Consider the following 6,525-nt stretch of genomic DNA (forward strand, 5'->3'; position numbering starts at 1 on the left):
GCAGAAACGCGGGGCCAGAAGCCTCGCTCGGATTTGGTTTCGCCCTGCGCCAGCAGCGCGGCCGGACTGCCTCACTGGCAGGCCAGCTGCGGCTCGAAGCAGAGCCTGCGGCTGGGGAACATCACACCGAAGGGGACCCCAGGCCCGCGTCTAACCTCTCCCTCCTCCCCTGCGCGTGGAAGCGGCTCCGTTTCGGGGGGCGAGCAGCGCACGGCGCTTCCACTAAACATTCAGWGCAGGAAAAAAGCTCCTTGTAGCCCCTCTGAGCACTGAGCTCAGACCTCCGATACTGTCCGTCTCCTCCACGGTTCCTCTCCCAGCCTCAGCGGCACTAGCGACGAAGCTAAAGAGCACACAGCTTGACCAAAACGAGCAAAGCTAGGGAAGCGACCTACGTTTCCCACATTTAGCACACACCCCCCCGACGTAAACGCGGCAAGGGCTGCTCTCCGCCCTCCGAGGGCGATCCAGCAGCCGTCTGAGCAGCCAGCTGGAGCGGCTGGCGCCAAAGGCCCCGCGGCACGATTGGCAGCGGACAGACCGCCGGCTGCCAGGGCCGCGCGGGACGGACGGGGGCCCTGTTAAGCGCGGGGCGCCCCGGCCCCGGCACCCGGCCACTGCCGAGCCGCGCTACCTGCCCGCCGAAGCAAAACCACGGCTCGGCCAGCAGGCACCACGCAGCGAGACCCCAAATAAGCGAGTTATTTAACCTTCACCAGGCGAGCAGGTCCAGCGGAGCACACGTGGGTAGTCAATGGGATTATTCATGTGCTTAAAGCCAAGGACAGGATAAAGTGCTTTGCTGAATCCCGTCCTCAGTTTTCACTCCAAACTGGCATCTCCTGTGGAAACTGCTGGCAAATGCTGACCTATAACAGTGGCCAATGTATTTTTTAAGAAAAGACATTAGCTTTCCAGTGCTGTGAACCCAGAATATTTCTTTAAAGTGCTTTAAATTCACAAAGTTCTTGAAAAGCATGACTTTGGCAATTCAGGGAATAAAGGCTTGGGGAACATTATACCATTCACATTTTATGTGCCAGAACCACTATGTTCACTTGGTAGCTCTTATAATGAAAATCATCAAAAGGAGAAATTCTTAACCACCATGATTTAACAGCAGCTCAAAACGGCACGTCATTCATCGTTCATCTGTTCAATGGTGCTACTGATAAATAGACGTTATCTTTGCAAGAAACGCAAGGAGCAACACAACAGTAACAAACTGGCAGCAAGTCTTAGAATTACTTAAGTGAACAAAACAGCTTAATTACCAAGGAAAGAATCAGAGCTGCAATTAGCACTCTATTTTCATACTGGTAGAAACTCATTCCACTGTGAAATTTAAGTAAAGCCTCTAAAAACATGGAAAACTATCTCAATACAAAATGACAGTTTTGATCAAGGATTCAAATTCCATCATTTTCTCTTGATTTCAGTTTACCGGTCTCAAGGGCATCCTCTCCTCCGCAGAGGGACACTGAAGGGCGCAGAGCTGAGCAGCCCAAACCCCCGGCAGGCCAAAGCTGCTGCTACAGGTGTGATGTAGACTTCCCTCCCAGAGACCTTCCAAGCGTCCCCCACTTCAGTGAAAACCCAGCCATCACCAGCCCATTTAACCACAGGTTAACTGAACGCAAGAATCAAAAATTGCCAAGTTTTCTGCACTCTTTCCAGCACAGTACAGAGGAGAGCACGGTGCTACCMACACCGAAACGGCAGGACACTAACTTGTGTGCAAGAGCCTTTTTAAAGCTCAAAGCCTCTGAAAGATGGGTTTGCTGCAACGAGAAGCGACCCTTCGTGCAGCTCATCTCGCCGCAGACCTGCGAAGGAATTCCCACCTGAAAGCCCCTGGGAGCACGAGCACATTACAGCCACTGAAAAAAGGCAAAAATGACCTCTAATTTACTGCTACAGTGCGAGCACTTCCTCTGCCTGTGAAATTCAGGCAGCTCTGSTGGGAAACCCCAGCTGCGCGCCCACAGCACCCCGCGGCGGCCACAACGCAACCGAGCCCAGCAAACCACCAGCGACCCCCAGGAAGTCCAAACGACCCCTTTTGCCCCACTCCCCATGGGATCCGACTTCCAGAACATCCTGCTGGTGCACGCAAAGCCCTCCACGACATTGCTCATGGCCCAAGGAGGCGAAACCACCGCGGTGCTGTGGCCACACGCTCACGGCGGCTGGCACGAGCAGAGCTGGGAGCTGAGGAGCGCCCCAGCCCAAGCCTCCCGCGCTGCTGCAAGGAAAGACAAACTCTGATGCAGTTCCTACAAAAACTTATCCTTTTCAAGGCTTTCTGTTTATTTAAAGCGAATGCTATGCAGTACAGATAAATGTCACATCTGACCCACTTCTTGTTAAACAAATATTGCTAATACACTTTAAATACTTCTTTCTCCTCCCCCAGAGTAAACTTCACTGCGCAGTATTTATTTATCCTTTTCTAGCAGTTCATATAAACATTGTACTGAACACTACAATAAAACCCTCCGCAGAGGGGATGGAAGCACTTACCGAGTCGGAAATCATTCCACCAGCATTTACACTCTAACACAGAGCTGACTGGTGTGCACKAGTCCAAGATCACGTCATGACCCCTCATACTCAAGCAAATCTGGCTTGGGTAATCTTTTTGAAACCAATCTAATTCCAGAAAGCTGGTTATTAAATGTGTATCTCATCCAGCATATAAAAAAGTAATATATACTGCTAGCCTATCAAATCAAATTCCTTCACTCTCTTGCAGATAGCAGACAACATTTAAACCAAAAAGGCAGCTAATGACGTCTGGATTTGTCTCTCAATCTCAAAGCAACAGCAGCAGGCACGATGATGGGGCAGACTCAGCTGCCGGGCACCACTGCAGATTTTGGGAGCGGGGCAGCACTGTGGTCGGCCCACGGCTTGACGCCGCTACTTCCCCAGCGCACCAGCAGAGAGGGCACGGCCCGTCCCCAGCACCTCTGGCAAGAGCCCTGGGAGATGTCATGCCACAACAAGTGACCCCACCAGGGCCCTCCCAAGCAGCAAACGCCACCGTTTGCCTCCTGCCCCACCACTCCGACCCCCTCCTTGGCAGCACGGAGGAGGGATGGGGCCATCGGAGCAAGCAAGATGCAGGGCTGGAGAAAGGAGAGAGCTAGGAGAGGTGGTGCGTGACTTACTGCTCTTGCTGCTTCCCGGCACCAGGCAGGGGGTYGTCTCCCATCATTAACGGACACAACAAGGAAGTCACAGATAAAGCTCTGGTGGAGAAACCTTCAACATAAGAAAGCACTAAGAGGCAAAGAGAAGAGGAGCACAGAACAGGAGATGAAAGAGCAGCAAGAGGCCACGGGAACCTTTCAAGACAGCAAGCCCAGATGCAGCACGTGGGACAGGCGAAGCTGAAGTCGGTAGTAGGAAACAGAAACCAAGCACCAAATACGCTTGCAGCAAAGATGCCTGAGATCTGTGCACACAGGCCCCGAGAGCTAGTCCACCCTGCTGCAACACCACGTCCGGGGGAGATGCTGCTTCTTGCCACAGCAAGAACATCTTAAAAACAACAAACACCGTTACCAAGATTTCATAAATAAAACTTACGCTGCTTATCAATACCCGGATCACACAGCTGCCTGTGTGACAACGCTCGCATTGCCTTGTTTTCTTACGGCTTTAAAGAATTTCTGTTTCCTCACAGTTTAATTCATGTGAAACGTTTTGTTCTCAGAGCCTGTGTACTTGGAGTTTGCTCTGGCCAGGATCCCGCGCTCGGCTGCCAAGCTTATGCGATTCCAGGCGGCAGGATCGCTGCCCAAACAAAACACGGCCCCAGATACGACACCCTCCAAGCTGCGGGGAACGGCACAGCCGGAGGAGAACTTCACGACTGAGCCTCTAACGCATCTCTGCGCTCAGCCAAACTAAATCCCCCGACCAAAGCTCAGCTCGACGTGCGGGATATTCAGAGATGAAATCCCCAGTTTAGCTGTATTTTCTCAAAAACTGTAGTCCTGCTACAGAGATCAACATCACAGTAGGAAAGAGTCAGTATTTAGAGAACACTAATAATAATAATCATGAAAACAAAATAAATAAGATATCCTTAAAATGTCAGCTGGTAGGAGGTAAAAGAAATCACAGTGCTATAACATATAGCCTGTTGATTTGTCTCTCTGTTAAAGTACCAAAATTCCCAGTTCATTTTTTCAGTGGAAATTAGGCATATGGATAGGAGATTGGCATGTAAATATATAACTTCTTGGATGCGGGCTTTTACAGTTCATTACTGATGACTGTTTTTATATATCTTAAAATAGGTTGCAGTTTCCAGTGCCCAGTGTTCACAGCATATGTTTTATAACTAGAAATTTTTTTTCYTTACCATCAGTAGAAATAAAGCTTAACAGTTTTCCTCGATTAGTATCACAAAAGTGACAGCTGTATACCCTGCTCTATCAGCCAAGCTGCTCTCATAAATAAGTGCTTCCCAAACCTTTGGCCCCAGGTATCACTTTTACCCCTCAGATCTGTGTTTCTTTTACGCTCATATACAGCTATTTAACCCTCTAGGGCCGACGGTTTTGTTGTACTCCTTAACCTGGCAGAGCTCAACTTCGCCACCACTGAATGAGCTCTCCTACCACTCAAGCCCCAGTAGCAGATAGCTGTGTTGTGTATTTTATTAAATGCAGTCATTGTTAATAACCTTTATACTTGCAATAACTCTATTTTTTAATTCCTTCCCATTCCTGATGGTAGTGGCCCTTCAACTAAATCCACAGGTCAGCAAAAACCAGCATGGAAAGCATAGCCCCACTAAATGAAATTGCTGTGCATCTTCTCATCACTGTGCATCAAAGAGCACGGTGTCCCTCTGTGCAAATCCAGATTTTTAAACGAGGTTACAATTCCAAAAGTACCAGTGTGCCAAAATTTCTCCATGTGTGCTCAGGTATTTATCAGCTCAAGCATTTTTCTGGCCAAATGTCAGCCAAAACACAGGCATGAGGGAAGAGGAAAGATAAACAGGGGGAAAGAAGAGTGAAAAAAAATAAGAAATAGGAGGTGACAAGAAGAGAGAGAGAAAAATAAGACATGCAGCAGCATAGATACATCAAGTTCATTCACTTATTTTGAGCTGACCTCTCAGCTGCTTTCCAGCATATTTTTCCCCTAATGTGCATTTCCAGCCGATGCGTTACGCAGCGTCCTGGCCCAGCCTTAGAACAACGGAGTCCTGCAGCACGGACCAGGCTGTTGCTTTCTCAAGTTGCTCTTGGAGCCTTTCCAATAATTTCTGTGTCAGAGGATGCTTTACAGAGTTCTTTCTCCGCACAGCGAGCCCGGCTCACACAGTACCTGCCAGCCTGCCACTGCCTTCCCAACACCCTTCCAGAAGCAGCRTTTCAGTCATTCTCTCATCCCTCCCCTTCATTTTCTGCAATAAATTAATAACTTGTTAAGCAGTTATGCAGTGCAGCGACCTGGCCTTGCCTCGCAGACGTGTTCTCYGAGCCAGGGATATGGATCGAGTGATGGATCCCCTGCAAGCAGGGAATTTGCCCTGGTTAGTTGATAGAGCTTGTGTTGTGCCTAACGCTATGCAGAAACAAGCAGTGCAAACCCCTGCCAAAAATACTTATGTACATGCTCAAATATAAACCAAATGAACTTTTTGGATAAGACTGTTGAATTCTTATATTTACAGCTACAAGAGAACAGTCCCCCAGGACCCGTGCCACACATGATGCGCCAGATAGGTAAAACTCGGGTCCCACTGAAGTAGGGCTGCATAAGGGGGATTTCGCACTGGGTCTTCCCAGCTCTCCCAAGCCGTGGATGAGAACGGCACTCAGGACAGCCAGCAGCAGGAACAAGGGGGTCTGCAGAAAGCCATCAAAAACACCTTTCTGCGATGTGCGTAGGTAATTCAGGAAAGCTTCAGAGTTGGAGAACTGACAGGATTTGCACCAAGAAACCTTTACAATAAAAAAGGAAAAAAAAAAGAAAAAGATTCTTTTACATTCCCATTTCTCCAGCGACTTCATTACTCAGTAAGTTGAGCCAAGTCAGATGCAAGATTGTTTTTTTGTTTGGTTTTTTTTGTTGTTGTTTTGTTTTGGTTTTTTTTCCCGCACAGAATGGTAAAGTAGTGGAGCAGGGCCTCCTCTTGGCTGGTGCTAACCTACTGTCCACACAAAACAGCCCGCTCATACCCACGTGTTATAAAAAAAAAGGTTAAATCTGCACAGCCTTTCAACGATCTTCCAAAGTAATTAATGTTTTCTGATGTTTCCATTTTTCTGCGTTTCAAAGGACAAGTCCTCAGCACTTGATGAGAAGGGAGATAAGCTTCCGAGCGCTCACAACCGAAGCACCCAAACCCAGAGATACTCAGAAATTCCAGCTGCTCTGCAAAACCTCAGTTGCTTCTTCACTTGTCAGCAAAGCAGTTACATTCTGGAGACCCGTGTTCGGCCCTCACTAATTCCCAGTCTTTATGCCACGAAAAGACTAGCCCCGTTTCTGCAA

The sequence above is a fragment of the Rhea americana genome, unplaced genomic scaffold (genome assembly GCF_003343005.1).
Source record: "Rhea americana isolate MKP2758 unplaced genomic scaffold, rheAme1 scaffold_14, whole genome shotgun sequence".
In the NCBI taxonomy this organism is placed as follows: Eukaryota; Metazoa; Chordata; class Aves; order Rheiformes; family Rheidae; genus Rhea; species Rhea americana.